Raw genomic sequence first — 17,157 nt, 5'->3', positions numbered from 1 at the left:
TTCTTCATGTTTAAAATACGGCACCATGTGTGTGAGCTGCCTCAGGGTTTGGGTGACAAGGCATCCTATTTTTGTCACATTGCCCTGGTTTTTTTTTCCCCTTCAGTGTCCTGAGAAGTCCTTCTGAGTGGCAGCCTGTCCCCTTTAATAAATCAAACCACCCATGCAAAAATCCACACGCCTTGAAACAAGACTGGAATGTCCAGTAGCCAAGTTGCTGGTGGCGCTGCCAGAGTGACGTGGGCTGGGTTCTCCACCACACACACTCTTATTTAATTGGCCTAATGAGCTTGGGTTGAGGTGACCAAGTGATCAATCAGGTTAGAGTGATGAGAGGTTGAAAAACAGGATTACAGAAGAGAAAAGGCATGTGGGAAATTGACTGCCGGACAGGGAGCTGAGAAGTCTTGATTTAACCATTGAGCAGTTGCTTTTTATTTTTCCTCCCATCCCTTGAATGCTGATAAGTCATAACAAAACCCACTTGGATGCGCTCGCTTGCTCGTGTCTCATTGGAATTCATCTTGCAGTGCCCCCTCTGTTTTGATTCAAAACTGCTTTTCTTTCTTTCAAACACAATAAGCTAGAAGTTCTGACTTGTGCGAAACATTCAAAAACCAATGCATGCTTGCTATCTAGAAAAGTGAAGTGTGCCTATCAAACTCTTGCTATCCTCATATATTGGTAATACATTCTGCGGGGGCAAAAATACAAAAGAAAACGTGGGTTTTAACAGTGGCTTGTAACATCAGTGCCTTTTCAACATTAGCCACTTTGTTCCTATTTACACAGTGAGGTGGGCGATGGTCAGGGAAGAGCAATTTTAGTATGTGGATCCCCTCACCCCCACCCCACTGCCCACTACCGCATACCCCTTTTCAAATAGCTATTTGAGGGAGAAAGTCTTTGGGTCATCTCAGGCCAGTAACGGAAACCTCTTGAGACATTCTCTCAGCTACGAGAAAGTTTGAAATCGAGTGTACTTACCAAGCTTGGCTGGTTTTCTGGTTGACTTGCTATGTCTGAGGTAAATATGGATACCTGTGGCATGTAGAGTTCTGCTGTTTATTTACAGAGATCTAGGGGCTGAAGTTTTTCCTTTTTAACTTTGAACTTTGGCCAGATTTGTAAAATGGATATGGATTTGTTCCTCAACTCTGGGGAGGCAGTTATATTTCTTCATGTTCAAATAAATCTGGCTTTGTTCTCTCCTGTCCTTTGCAATGTTGGAAGGAAATTTAATCTCACCCACTTTTGCCCTGTAATTTCCTTTGGTCATTAGAGGGAACTGATGATCTTATATCTTCCAGAAAAATCTGAGGATGGTCCTGTGATCTTGCTGTGCAAGCAGCTCATTGGAATGCTGGTGGATCTTTCATGCCCAGCTTGGTGCTGGGGATCTCTGATCACTCCTGGACCACAGGGCGCAGGGTTTAGACAGAGGCTCTGTCACCTCATTAACAGCCCTCCATGGGATGAAGCAGATAGCGCACTGGGATAGGGCCATGTCTCTTGAACACTTTCGAGGCTTTGAACTTCTTTTTGAGCAAATCAGCTATCTCATTTGGGAGACTTGGCTTCTGAAATCTCTCTTCTTTGGGGTGAATCAAGCCTCAGAAGTGCAGCGCACAGAATCGTACTCTCCTTGTGAGATGGAGCCAGGAAGAGTAGCTCTCATTCTTTCACAGTAAACCTACAGACATGCTATCATTAAACTCACTTCTGTTTTCCCCGCCATACTTGGTGTCTTCTTAATTTTTTTCCTTCTCTTGAACTGCTGAGTTAGCTATCAGCATTTTAAATAAGTCCAGGATTGTGTAGCCAGGAAATAATCTTTGATGCCTGTGATAATATTTGTTGTGGTGTTGTTTGATTTTTCCTTCTTTCAGAAAGCGTGAATTTATTTCTCATTGCTTACTCTTTAAGTTCAAGTACAGAGTTCTTTTGAAGGGCAGGCTTTGTGGTTCACATGGAATGTAAATAGCTCCAATGGCCCCATTTCCAACAAACCTCATGACTGAATGAAGCCTGTGCTTTCTCCTGTTATGCACTGGATTCCCAGAAAGACTTGAAGCATATTTTTAAAATAAAGCTATTGCATATATTCCTATATCTAGGGAGAGTTGTGATTCTTCCTGTCATGCACTCCATGGAGAAGGATCGAGGCCAAGGAAATGTCCAACCAAGGTTCTTTTTTGATGGTGAAAATTGCAATATGATGAAAGGTAAAATAATTTCTTCACTTTGGCCTTTGGTCTATGTTTGAAGTCTCCTCTTTGTAATCCTTGCTTTAGGTTCTTCTCTGATTCATTCATTTCTTTATTCATTCAACAAATTTTTCTTGCAAGTTTACTATGTGTCAAACTTTGTTTAGGTCCTGGGAATAGCTCACAGATGATTCAGACAATGTTCTTAGCTTATTTCAGTGGACTGTCTCCTTTGGAATTCAGATTGTATAAGATTTTCTTGGGCCTGCCTGTCTCTCGGGAGGGTCCCTTGTCCTGAAAAGTCCAAATGGGAAGCAGGTGGGTCTTTGAGAAAATGATCACGCATAATTTATGCTTCCATAGCCTATCTAGTGGAAGAGTTTAGAGTCAAAAATTGGTCATTCCAGGTCACTTTTTTCCTTTATGCAGCAAATATGGAACACCTGCAGGTGAACTTTAGAATCCCTGAGTGAAGAAGGCTATGTGCATCCTCTAGAAATTGCTTGTCTGAGGACACATGTCCTCTGGGAACCCAGAGGTCTTTTGATCTACAGAGAGACTGACTGATAATTCCTGATCTAGAGTTCCACTGTCACCCTCTTCTGGAGTGATTTTCAGGGCAAAATTTCCCATCATTATAATTTGGAGGACACCAAAGAACAAATTTTGTATTTGCTTTCTGTTCTTTCTTCTCCCACCTTTTTCTTAACCTCACAAGGTTAAGTGAATTTTTATTTCACCACATTTAAAATGTGTGTACTTTTGTTGTTTTGTACACATTTTTATTTTAATTTTGTTTGCTTCATTCTGGTATTTGACCTATGTTTAGCATAATGTCCTTCATTATTCCCAAGCTTCCCTGAGTATTGAGCCTAGGGGTATTTACCCATAAACTACACTCCCCAGTTCTTTCTAGTTTTTATTTTAAGTCAGGATCTTGCTAAGTGCTGAGGCTGGCTTCAAACTCCTGCCTCAGGCTCCTGAGTTGCTGTGATTATAGGACTACACCATCATGCCTGGCTAGAATTTCTTTGATTTGTACAAATTCCTACTCATACCACAAGTTAGATCATTGACCTCGCGGTTCATCCTCTAGAAATTGTTCCAGGCTAAAGTTTTACCAGAAAGATCTGGCTACAAGATGTTTTATTAAATTATAAGCATCACAGGGGTCATTGTCTATTTGTGAATTCCAGGGTTCAGAGGTTCTGCGAGCATTGTAGTTGCCTTAGAGAAAGGATAAAGGGCGTTTTGGAAACACTCTATGCCAGCATGATCGATGTCAAGATTGGAACACTAACAGAGCATGACTGTCTTCTTACAACTGCCTTTTAATTTGGTCAAAATATGGCAGGTGAATTCTCTATGCATTTATAATTTCTCCACTAAAAAGCTATACAAAAGGAAAAAACTCATTGCTCTCTCAGAAGGCATGATAAACATTCAGGAACAGCTCATCTGTCTCTGGAATTTACTTGGAAGAGACAGAATTGCTGCAGGAAGGGCTGTGACCCGAGTTCATTGACAGATATGACTCAGCACATTTTTCCTGCACAGTCTTGTGCATCACCTTCTGCTCTTGTTTTTCAGGGTCAGTGTACAAAGTGACATTTGGGAGACATGCCTGACTTCTGCCTGGTTCTCAGCAAATCTGGGATCTTTTGCTCACAGGCCCATAGCAAATGCTGGCAAACGTTTTTGCAAACATGGGCTGAATTTTAGTTTCATTATAAAATGTAAAGTCAGAGCTGGCTTTGAATTTTGCTCTAACATTTTTCACAAAACTAATCCGTAGTTCTTCCAGATGGGGTTCAGTGTTGATGGCATACTGCCTGCTACTCTAAAATGCATGTGGTGCAGAGAATGGTGGTGGGGGAAGGGAATGAATTTTGTTCTCTATGCCCGGAAATATGAAGGTTTTAGGATTTATGGCAAGATAGAGTTAGATTTAAAAATTACAGTAGCTTCATCTAAATAGTTTCAGTATCAGTGATGGAAAATGGCAGAGAACCAGCATTTTGTTGAATGATTGGTGCTAGGTATTGTGCTTGGCATATTTTATCTCATTCAAGCATTATAACACTCCATGTTTGTTTGTGTGTACGTGTGTGTGTGTAACTAGGAAAATGACTATTTATCTCTGGACTCTAGAAATTACATGTTTATTCAAAATCAGATGTGTGGTTGTGTGTATTTATCAACAAAAGGACACTTGGTTGGCAAGGACTCAAAACACCCTCCAATGAGAGGCAGACTCAACTGGATTATATTTCCAGTTCATGAACAGGACCGTACACAGTTGAGCAGGTTGCTCCCCACATGAAGGTTCCTGGCCAGGGCACAAGTGGGGAATGTAATCCCAACCGACTTCACTCATCAAACTGACACACTGGTGCAAGACTATGTCCACCAGGAAGGGACACCCTTTTCTAGTTTACTCAGGTATGTTAGCAGGACTCTGCTGATACAAATCCCTTACCAAAAAAAGCACCCTAAGAAAGAAACTTTGAAACTCTAGGTAATTGGTTTTCCATTCTGGCATCTAAGGTATTGCCTCTTTATTTTTCCTCTTCTCACCCATATATCTTGGGGCTGTCCCTTGGGACTCCATTTGTCCTGACTGCTGATCTCGCACTGGGACTACGTGGAAGGGTGGCTGGATTGGAAACACCTGCTGTCCCCTCTCCCTCTGTCACCTATCCACTGGGCCTGGAGGGCTGACTAGGATGCAATGCCCTAGCCCTGGCCAGGCATTCTGCTGCATAAACTGCTTAGATAAATATCTATGGTTATTTTTAAATTGTATTGTTCCCCCTAAAACTGCATTGACAGGTAGGAGAGTATCTATTTTTTTTAAATTCCCAGAGTTTCCAACTTTAGAAAATGATTTAAAGGAAAATTTGAACTGCTTTAATTCTTGATGGAGCATGTTTAACCACACAGATGAATGAGTTTTAAGAAACACCAAGAAGAAAGGATTGTTATAAATCAATTAACAAATGTTTATTAAGCATCTGCTTGATTCTTAACAATGTGTTACATTTGGGAACAGAATATAAAATATTAAGACATGGTAATGGATTTATAACTTGACTTAAAATAATGTAAAAGCCATCAGTATATGACCTCAGCTTCTGGCTAGGCTCTCTCAGCTCTGACTCTTATATCCTTTGCCATCTTGGAAAGTTGACTGACCTTAGCTTTTATTTTCCTTATTTGGAAGTTAGACTCCACTCTCTGTAATACCCTCCTCCAGAGCTACTGAGTGCCTAGATCAGGATGGTGGATGTGCAAAATGTGTAAGATTTCAAAATGTGTAAGGCTTTTTATTACATTGAAAGATTCATTATTTTTACAAAGAAAAAAGAGTGATGATAGTTTCTTTAAAATACGTAATTTTTCTTTTTAAAATAACACATACTTTGTGTGAAAATGTGGAGATAATAAAGTATACATTAAAAGATAAAATCCATGAAAATCTAGAAGCCTCCAGAAGTAATTATGGTTAATGTTTTGATGTATGATTTCACAGTCTTTTGTAAATTCACATTAATTTATCATATCATAATGTATGTGAAATACTATTACACATACATTTTTAAACCTACCTTATTCAATTTTATATTGGTTTGAGAATTTAAAGGAAGCACAGGGTGGCCATCTCTCTTAGTTATGACCCAAATCAGCTTTAGATGTGTTTATATGCAAATATAGTAACCCTTCATAAAATGATTTTCAATGGGTTTATGCACAAAATAAAGACATCTTTACAATCATTTATATGTAAGTTCAAAATATAGCCATTTCCCCCTGATCATTTTTAAGGTTTTTAACCTAGACATATATCTTCACACTTTCAAATTGTATCTTTTTTCAGAAGTTGAGAAACTCAAATGATCTCAAATAAGATATTCAAATAAGAAGATCCTAAGTGGAATATTAATATATTCAGGGGTTAAAGACCATGCTGCTTTTCAGCACTGTTGCCCCCCAATTTAAGTGATTGATCAGCTCATGATAGGCTGTAAGAAAAACTTTAAACACATGGAGTGACTTCTCAAATATCCAGACAGTATAAAGTTATAGAAAAAATGATTACCTGGAAATTAACTCTTGAAAATAGAGGATTTTTCCCAGCTTTGGTACCAGGGACTGAACTCAGGGGCTCTTAACCACTGAGCCACAATTCAAGGCACACTGGGAGTTTCAAATGCTATGTGCTTAAAAAAATACCTTTAATTTTCGGTGGACAATGGTAAAATACACATTGACTCCTTTGGGCTATTTACTTTATATCATCTGCCTCAACTTGCTTGGTTAGTCACACCAGTATGCTCCTGATTAGATAAATTGTCTTAGGTGGCAAGATGCTTTCTTTCCTAATCATGATTAAATGTAAAATGGCAGAAACATTCCTTTCTGGCAAATCGCTTTTCTCTTTTTAAACCTGTTCTATCTTGAAATGAAGCAAATGAGATGGAGGCCATATCAATTACAAGTATGATAAGGTTTTATCTTATCACACTTTCCTCCTTGCCCTGACCTCCCCTCCCCCACTCCCTACTCCTGTTTCTCTGTATATTGGCTTTTAAGAAAGAAAGAAAAAGAAAGAAAGAAAGAAAGAAAGAAAGAAAGAAAGAAAGAAAGAAAGAAAGAAAGAAAGAAAGAAAGGAAGGAAAAAGACTGACAAGAATATTTAGAGGGTGAGAAAATGTTAAGATGGATCTCAGTCTCTTTGCTCTGTTAATAGTGAGTTATATAACAAATGCCATGGGACTGGTAGGTTTACTGCAGCTGCTACATATTAACAGTATTTATACTTTCTGAGGTATTGTTGAAGTGCTTGGATACCGCTCAGCCAATCACAGAGAAATCGGTTTCCATGGAAGCAATATCATGGATTCATTTCATTCACAATGAAATTCACACAGTAAGACGAATCTGTAAAAATAACCCATGTAAAATCAAAGTAAAATATTTCTGGGTGTTTGTTCTATGCCTTTTCAATGTGTGTGTGTGTGTGTGTGTGTGTGTGTGTGTGTGTGTGTTTTCCATTTTGAAAATAATCTAAAAATATCTGGGCATTCAGGAGAGCTTCCAAAAAAGCCAGAGCTCTTACCCCTGCCTCAATGCCCATTACTGATCTTTTGGGGGTATGTACCTGTGTGTTTAAGGTGTTTGAATCCTCCCTTGTTAACTGCCGGAACACAACATTTTTTACCTAATTGTAATAGAAAAAGCAGAATATTTTGAAATCTGGTGAGCACAGACTACTTTAAGGGACATTGATATAGCAATAATCAAGAAAGATAAAATTGATTAATGATTTTTGGTTTTCCTCTCTGAAGAGCTTCCATTACTCTCTAAACTAGATACTACTGTAAATTGTATTTTACAGATGAAAAGCAAAGCTCAGAGAGGTCAAGTGACCTCTTCAAGACTGCATAGATAATAAGCTGCAGAATCTGATTTCCAGTCCAAATTTGCCTAATGATAGATGCCATAATTCCAAATGACTATGCCATGTTTTTGTTTTCATGGAGGAGAATATCAGTATTTTGTTAAAGGAGTCAAACATATCCAGGAATCTATCTGTGGATCTATCCTCATCCCTGCAAACCTATATGTACATACTAAAACATGCTTACTGCTTTTATCATTGCTCTCATGACAAGCACAGATTTTATTACAGTGGCTATTTGTTTCCTCACAGCTGGATTCTGAGTGAATCTTGGGTGATCATAGATAGGTTTGGGTTGACCTGGATATTTCTTGAGGCTATAGCTGCTTGGCACAATTACTAATTTATATAAACATAGTTAATTTAGAATCTACAAGAATTGGAATGACAGGCAAAAGACTTTTATACAGACTGTTAGCAAAAGCAAATTAGACTGTGGCTGGGGGCTGCTGTTTGGATAGACAAAAACTTTTCACCTCCCTATTACCTGACTGGAGAAGCGTGCCAGGCATACTTGAATAAATGACTGAAATAAATGTCTGGAGGCTCTTCAGAAGCATTATTTTTCAACATTTATTATGATAATTTGGGAACATGCCTTCTAATTATTGTTTATTAAAACAGCCCTCTACAATTGAAAACACTCAATGCACATGGAAGTAACAAAACTGGATTAAAAAATGATAGAGAAGTCTTGTGTCAGTTTCTCCCTCCTTTATTCTCAGTTCTTGAACTTGGCTTACTGGCACATTAGCTCTTGTTTAACACTGAGGAATCAAGTACTTTCAATGTGACGTTATTAAAGGTACATTGTATATATCACAGCTTTCTGAAAACCACTGTAAATGGATAATTATCGAGGATGCATTGCTCATCTCCCTGTCTTAATAAGCGGAGTCTATCAGATGTGACCTGACCTTTTCTTTATGACTCAGCACCATCAGTCTGTCTGTTATTTGTAAACTGCGGGTCGCAGAGTGGTATCCTCAGGTGACAGACTCATAAAGGGTTGTGCCTGTCTGCGTGATTTCTCTTTTAATTTCCCCTCTGCCATATCCTATCATTTGACTGGTTTCCCTGGGTCTGCTTCATACATACAGTAGATTGTGTGTCTAATTTCATGTCCACTGTTGGTTAATCCTGTTCTATCAGTTTCATGGGGTACCAGGCAGGCTAAATTAACATCAGTAAGAAGAACACCTGCATGTGTCAATTATCTCTGGCCCATGGGCTCCAGGGTGCCCTCATTTATCTTCCTCTACAAAGTGTATGAATTTGTTTGAAATATACTCCTCAGTAATGATAGTCTTTTTGTTTGTTTGTTTGTTTGTTGTTGGGAAAATGTATTTGGTTGAGTTTCTAGAGAGCTATCTACTGATTTTGCAAGGCTATACTAATTTGCAACAAAGATCATAACCTACTGTTATTTTTCAAAGAAAAAACATGTTATGAGGCAGCTTCCTTTGGGAATATTTCTAGAAATTGTGACTTTACAAGATCATATATATATATGTATATGTACATAAGTATTTACATATAAATATGTATTTGTGTGAGTTCGCTTATACTCTATATTATTTCTGAAAAGATTTAAGGAAAGAAAAATGGATGAAATTCATGACTCTACACAGTAATTGATGACTTTTACCTTTTATTAACTTGGTAGTCTGGAATTTTGTAGTGCTTTTCAAAAACACTTGAGGCTGGTGTTGGGAGTTCCTTCCTCCAGCCCTGAGTGACGGTTAAGGGTGGCATGCTTTGGTTACGGTTACAGTCTTGAAGAAATGTTCTGTATTTTTCTTTAGGTGAGTTTTTTTTGTTTTTTTTTTTCAAAAGAATGTGTAAGGGTTACCGCAGACCACTGATGTGTATTTTCAACTCTGAATTTATGAGAAGAGTCTTGAGATAACCAGAAAGAAAGGAGTCAGAGTGGTCTAAAGGGAAATGACTCAGGCATCATTCTGAAAAGATCTCAATTAATGCAACTGTCATCCTGTGGACTGGCTCAGGGCTGAAGTTTTGCCAGGAGAGGCCTTTTGGTGTGGATTTAACCAGGGCAGTAGCTGTTTTAACGTGACTTGATAGCCAGGCTGCCCCATCTGACAGAAAGAATGGCTGTCTTCCTGGTGTGACTTAGTAATAGAATTCCAGTCGAGCTCACCTCCCCAGAAGCCTGCCTTGACCTGGAAATTTTCATGAGTAAGATACTCTACTGGGTAAAGGCTTTGTCTCTATAAGGCCCTGATAAAAAGCCTGTATTTTACCTGAATTTACCATTTATGTCCTTTTTGAATTCATGAGCAGATGATTGATTTATACAGTTTTCACCAGCCAGAGCAGAGTCTCAGGACTGAGACACAAGACGGGAACATTTAGGATGAGGAAGTCTCAAGCAAAAGGCAGTAAGGGGTGTATGAAATCTAAAGCAAGGTCTGTTTGCTGACTGCAGGAGGATGACCATGGTGGAGACCTGGGAGGGGCTAGACCTAGTCCACAGTTCTGTTCAAGGTTGGTTCCACTTTTTGGAGTACTATAGAGAGTAAACTTAATGAAGAAAGAAACCGAATCTTTTACCACTATTAACTTTTCCCAATTAGATTGCACCCTAATTTATGAATAGCCACGCCCTTGGCTTCCTGATACAACATCCCACTGAAAGGGCTCCATTCTTTCAGCTTCACCTTGGTGGCACCTCTTTACTCCCTGACCCTGAGATCACACTGATTTCCAACCAAAAGCAGTGATAGAAACTCAGCATTGAGGATGTTTTGTTAGTCTCACTCCAATCTTGTGTTTCAGTCCTAGATTATTTTATTATTGAAGACAAATGCTCCGTTTGTGTCCAAGATATCATAAGCAAATACCAGCTCCATTCATTCATTTGTTTGTCAAATATTTACTCAGTGCTCCTGAGGTACCGTGTGAGGCACTGGCAACACAGAGATGATCTGAACATGGTCCCTGAACTGCAGAAGTTCCCTTTAGTGCTGGAGAACTTGCTAGGCATTCCCTGTAGTCCTGGATTCCTTCATGACTCCAAGGGGATGTCCTGTCTCCCCAGCTCTCTTCCCTTTCCCTGGGCATAGGAACCTGCCCTAGAACCACACTTCATAGCCAGAACCCAACTACCCTACTATGGTGTTTGCGCTTAGGATGTCTTCAGGAGAAATATTAATTTAAAAAGATTTTGAGACTCTCCAGAGGCTTTGAAAGGTTTTTGTTTGTGTCAAGGGTTATACAATTTCCTTCATTGTCCTTAAAAAAGGGGGGTGGGATTCAATTCACAAGAAGAAACCACCATTTTATACATTCTTGGAATTCTAGCCATTAAGGAAAACCCTTTGGCAGAAGGCTGTGTGCTTTTTCACAGTAACTGCTTCCTGTGAAGAGTATTTAGACAAGGAAAGCTGCTGGTGACATGAGCTTTGACGTTTGCTGTTTAGATTTTGAGGTTAATAATTTAGAAGAATTTAAAAAAATATGTTAGAGGTTTTGCCATTTCTATGTTTTCATATTTGTGATCTGTGTTGTTTTATATAGTGGGCTTTATATAATTAAGGAAATGAAAACAAAATGCTAAATCCCTACTCTTTGAAGCAATCTTCCCCATCTCAAACTCACAGAGAAATTTCTCTTTACCTGGCCCTATAAAGTGTCTTTCTCCCCCAATCCCCACCCCATTCCCCCCCCCCCCCCCATTTCTCTCTCTCTCTCTCTCTCTCTCTCTGGTTAATCCAACCAACATTACATATGTCTGTGGAAGAGATGGCTAACGTTTCATGAATGGTGGCTCATTACCTGCATTTCACAGGGTAGGACCGTTGCCAGGAACGGGCTGCCCAGTTAGGAACTACATTCCCAGTATTTGTATCCATGTGGCTGCTTCTTACCCATGCAATGAGAGCAAAAGTAATATGTCACTTCAGGATCCAGGTGGTTACAAAGCAGGAGGCTCCTTTATGCCTCCATGGAGGATGCAGCACAGGATTCCATGGCCATGGTGAATGGAACCACACACTGAAAGAAACCTGAAACTCTGAATACTGCATAGACAATGAGCCTCCCCTTTAAAAGCACCCACCTATGTGAGAAACGCATAAGGTGTCAAAAAACTAGGAGTTGGTAGTTCATCTTTTAGTATACCTGCCATTACTCATCTGACACTGTCTACTTAGCACAAATCACAGACTTAACCTCTTTCGATGACACAAAGATGACTGAGACACAGTTATTGCTCTATGATCTATAAATTTGAAGGAAAAAGGCAAACAATTATAAAGGACAGATTTTAATCACTTAGAAGTTTAATAAGACTGAGTTGCAAGTGACAGGCATCTAATTTGAAGTAGCATTATCAAAAGAGGAATTTATCAGCCAGATGCTTGTTATTGATAAAATGATTGAAAAACCAAGTTAGGAGTTAGGCAAAAATGTGATTGATTCCAGAAAGAAACCGAGCCCAAAGAGGATTGGCTCCTGAATTATCAGGAATGACTGGGAAAGGAGGCCATGAGGAAGTGGCTGCTCAGTGCAGGTGCACAGCACAGGGACATTGGGGTGGGAGGAAAGACACTGGGAGGAAAGGAAGCCTCTTTTATTCTTAGAAGAAAGGAAAGCATATTCATTGGCAAAATAACCGGTTTCCTCTACAGATGGAGTAATTAATTTGCCAACTCACCTTTCCTTTTTATTTTTCTTTTTTTGGTTTTGTTTAGTATATTTGGCATTGTTAACATTTCCTGTTTTTGTGTCTGGCCCCAGAGCTCAAATTAGATTTTCCTTTCTGTTTCTCTGCCTTCCCTCTACCCCAACAGTACCTTGCATATCCTGGGGGCCCATATGAATGTATGAATGTATGTTTGTGTGTGTGTGTGTGTTTTAATTGGCTAAGAAAATGCAATTAGAGTGATATGGTAGATTCTGGTTTCTTGCAAATGTCCCCAAACTAGACACTCTCTTATCATCACCATCTCTTGCTCCTCTACAGGAAACATCAACCCTAGCCAGTCAGTGGTTCTGGGACAAGGCTATAGCAAGCAACTACCTCTGATATGTCCCTGGTGCTCTCCATACTCTTGCTCCTTGTGAGCCCAGCCTCTGCCTTGCAGCCAGGCCAAAGTCTACCATCCATGGCTTTCCAGGTGCAAGGCTCCCACGGTGCCTGAAAGCCTTCCCACAGCACCAACGCACCAGCTTGGCTTCTTCTAAATTCTTGTCACCTCGTACCACCTATTGGCCAGGAAATGTTTGTTACATTGTCCTTGCATAGTTTTACACTGCTACATAAGTGAAAACTAAAATAAAAAATTTCTTCAATTAGATTGTAAACTCTTTGAAGAACAGAAATAACATGCCGTGGGCTTCATTGGGACCTATAAAATAAATTGAGTGGTAGGTTCCTAACCAGTCTTCACCACTAGATTGAGTTCATACCTGTCTCCAGTTTCCAGACAGTTACTCCATAGGTAGGATAGTTAAAAATTGCCAAACATTCACATTAATGCAGTGGTTTCCTAAATGGATGTTTTCTTTTTATATTTAATTAAAGGGATCTGTCAAGTGGTAAAGTAGAATGTATCAGACTTTTTATTTATTTATTTAAAGATAGAACCTTAGAGATAATGAAACCTTTTGCATAGAGAGAAGTCAGAGTCAGGCTGCTGCTTAATGACTTGCAGAGAAGTAGCTTCTCTAGATTTGTAAATGGTAATTATTAATTGGACCGCTCTTCCTACACTGCCCTGGTTAGTGGTAATCTGAATGTGATATGAAGAGCACAGGATGTGTGAGAGGAGGTGAGAAAAAGCTAGACTGGGGAAGATGGGAAACTACTACAATTTTTGACAAGCTGCAGACAAGAAAATACTTCAACTCTAAACAGGTAGGCATTAAATATTTGAAAATAAATTCAACTGTTTCCTTATCCTCCCCTGCAAAACACACATCTGCTTCTAGGATTCTGCCCCACCTCTGGTGCCTTGTAGAATCTTCCTGCTGCCCTCAATGGCTTCTTTTAAATCATCATTGTCTCCTATTTGCAAAGATCACAGAGAGTAGAGGCTGTTTATTTTGTAGCTCACATTTTTGTTGTTGTTGTTACTGGGATTGAACCCAGGGGTGCTTAACCACTGAACCACATCCCCAGCCCTTTTAAAAATAGTTTATTTAGAGACAGCATTGCTAAGTTGCTGAGACTGGCTTTGAACTTGCAATCCTCCTGCCTCAGCTTCCCAAGATGCTGGGAATACAGATGTGTGCCACTGCACCCAGCTAGCTCACAAAATTATGAAAAGGTTCTGCCTCAAGTTTGGATAAACAACGTTTTGTGTTAAAGATGTATTTCCTCTCAATCTCCTCAAAAACTGTTTTCATTAATTGCTAAAAAAGGACCATGGGATTTGATATTTGAAAATTTTATAAAATAATGAAATGTTAAAGGAAAAAGTGACTTGAGGGCCTACCTTGTCCTTCCATTTTATAAATTGAAAATAATCTCAAGTCCACATACGAAAAAAAGCAAAATAATCCAGAAAGCAGAGTTTAATACCAGTGTCCAACAATTTGATAACTAAAGTATACACCTTTAATTCTGAAATTCAATTTGAAATTTAAAAGTTTGTTTTACAAATCCAATGGATAAACACGTCACCAGATGCACATGTGGTTTGGCTTTTGTTTTAGTTTATTGTCTTGCCAGTCAAAACGCAAATTCTCAAAACCTCCAGTTTTCAGGACCATCATTTCAGTAGACTCCCAGTGGGTTGTGATTGTTGGTACATTAATGAACCAGCAGGCCAGATCAGAGTAGGCATGGCCAAACCATTTCTTTTCCAGACTTCTCTCTAATGGAAAATTGGACCATTAATTTCTTTTTAAAAATTATCTCCCTTATTTTTGTTCATTCTGATATATTAAACTGATTCAGTGTTAGGATAAATGCTCTGTATTTTTATTCTTCTTAAAGTTCTTAGGTCAAGAAGACCATTAACTGTCTAGTTTAATATTGATTGTTACCTTATTTTTTCTTTCCTAATGACAATATTAATATTCATCAAATTCTTATCATGAACCAAATTGTTTGCTTTCATCAACAAGGCAATTTCAGTGAGTGAGGTGTCTGTTAGTGTTGCCATTTTTTTTTTTTTTTTTTTAACTAATGCTGAAATTGAGGCCCAGAAGGTTCCCTAGCTGTAACAGCCAGTGCTAAGATTTGAAACCCAGTGACGTGATGGCAGAGACCACACTGTATGCTAGACTGACTCTCTAGGCTAATCTTTGGTGAGTTTAGGGGATATCAACCACCCCCCTCACCACTGGAGACAGGAGGTTTTTTTGATGCTGTTGGGGGTAGGAAAGGCCCCCAGGAGCAGGAGGCTGTGTCAGTCGGCAAATGCATAAGGCCTGGGCACATGGAGGCAGGTTAGGACACATTTATCTTCTCAGGATTCTGTGACCCCTTCCTTGGGGAAGGGAGAAGGCACCTTGGGGGGCAATTCCAAGATCAGCAAGGGCAGAGGTGAGAGATGGCTGAGAGCCCCTAACCTGAGAGGAGGCACCACAGTAGGCAACAACTTTGTGGAAAGCTGAATGACTGGTCAGTAGCAGAAAATGGGGGAGTGGGGACACTGGGTTGGCCTCTTGGGGAGATTCAACCTTGGCCTAGGTGAGCCCATGAGAATACAAGCAGAGTGGGGTAGGACCCAAAGTCCATTTCCCATGGGCTTTCTTAAGGGAAAAAAAAAAAGGCATTCAGGGAGCCCGCTGGCAAGGGGTGCTGGAATTAGTCCTTAAGGCACAGCTGGGGGCAGACAAGGCACCAAGACACAACTGGTAGGGGGTCAGGGGCAGCCTCCAAGATGAGGGCCAGGGTCATAAGCGGATGCAGGACCGCCCACGCTTGATTGGCGTGGGGTTCAGCACAACGCGGACAGCCTCAGCGAACACTTCCTTGACGCCGTCCTCCTGCCGGGCTGAGCACTCGAGGTAGCGCACACCATGGACCTGCTTGGCCATTGCCTGGCCCTGCTACTTCAGTCACCGCAGGGTATCAGGCTGGGTTCTCAGGTCCTTCTTGATGCCCACCAGGAGGATGGGCACAGTGTGGCGGCACACCTCTGGATGCCACTTATGCCTCACGTTCTCGCAGGAGGGTGGACTGGCAATGGAGAAACAGATGACAAAGACGTTAGTCTGAGGGTAAGAGAGTGTGCGGAGGCGGTCGTATTCCTCCTGGCCCGCAGTGTACCGGAGGTTCGGGTTCACTGTGCGCCCATCAACTGCATGCACTCTGGGCGCTGTAGTTGTCAAACACGGTGGGGATGTACTCCCTGGGGAAGGCATTGGTTGTGTAGCAGAGGAGCAGGCATGTCTTGCCCACAGCCCCATCGCCCACCACCACACACTTAATGCTCTGCATTGTGGGTAAAGCTATGATAGTGAAGGCAGTGCCTCCTGCCTCTTCCAGACCCCTCTGGATGCAGTGACCTGGTGCCCTCCCCGCCAGGGGGGTGGGGGTGGGGGGCTGCCGGATATCAACTTTTTTGACTCTGGCTTCATACCCAGGAGCAAGGCCCTCAAGAGGATACCAGGACCTTTTGGATGATCTGGACAAAGGAGAGTATACAGGTACAGAGATGGTTGGTTGTCCCTTTTGAGGACAGAAAAGAAACGGGATTGAATTAGGGAACTACGATTTTTTTTTTTTTTTTTTTTTTGGCAGTTTGGCCCATGAGCACAAATGGTCTGGTAATCACCGTAGAGACTCAAAGTTCAGTTAGTTTCTCCCGACTGTTCAGATCAAGATAAGGATGAGAGAATAACCCTTATATATGCTAGCTAAGGTTATTCACTTAAAAAATGGTTCCCTGCCTGCCAAATGAATGGAGATGGAGTATTTTTCAGGCTAGTCAGATATTCTATCCTATTTTTCATTCATAGTTCTCAAAGGCCAATATTTTGGCATTCAGACCTTAAAGATGACCTAAGGGCAGCCCCAGAAGCCACACAAGACTGTGGCATAACCACGTTTGATTTTCAGTTTGGAAAAAATATATGCTTAGTTTAAAAGACAGGTTTCACACATTCTTCTCAAGACTGAAATCTTCAGTCTGAACTCTAAGAACACATAATTCACTACAGCTTCAGATCCAGATATGACTTGCTGCTCAGTTCCCCTGCACTGAAAGCACATGGCAAGCAGGTTGCAGATGGTGGGCATATCCTCCCAGGAAGAGTGCTTTCTGTACAGGCAATAAGAGCTCCAAATAAAATGGAGAATGAAGGCTCAATGGGTCCATTTTCTCCCTCGTGTGGCTAAGAGTAAACAAGGCCAGCATTTGGCTCAGTAGCTTCCAGAGCCTCAACTTCTGTACTCAGTAAGTCGACCAGGTTTTTCCTCACAGCCAAAGCCTTCTTTGACACTCTCTTAATTAGGTTATTTCGGGGTAATGAAATAGCCTGTGCCTTTCAACTAAGTCAGCCAACATTGCT

General features: G+C 40.5%; 1 pseudogene across 1 annotated transcript; it reads right to left on the bottom strand.

Annotated features, from left to right (window-relative positions):
• Positions 1-15,016: 15,016 nt before the first annotated feature.
• Positions 15,017-16,224, bottom strand: LOC306671120 (rho-related GTP-binding protein RhoG-like; annotated as a pseudogene). Its single transcript has one exon. The product of its transcript is annotated as a rho-related GTP-binding protein RhoG-like (transcript).
• Between the last annotated feature and the right edge of the window lie 933 nt (positions 16,225-17,157).

Source organism: Sciurus vulgaris, assembly GCF_902686455.1.
Source record: "Sciurus vulgaris genome assembly, chromosome: 10".
NCBI classification, from domain to species: Eukaryota; Metazoa; Chordata; class Mammalia; order Rodentia; family Sciuridae; genus Sciurus; species Sciurus vulgaris.
The sequence above is the reverse complement of the archived record's forward strand: the minus strand, read 5'-3'. Positions and strand labels throughout refer to the sequence as shown.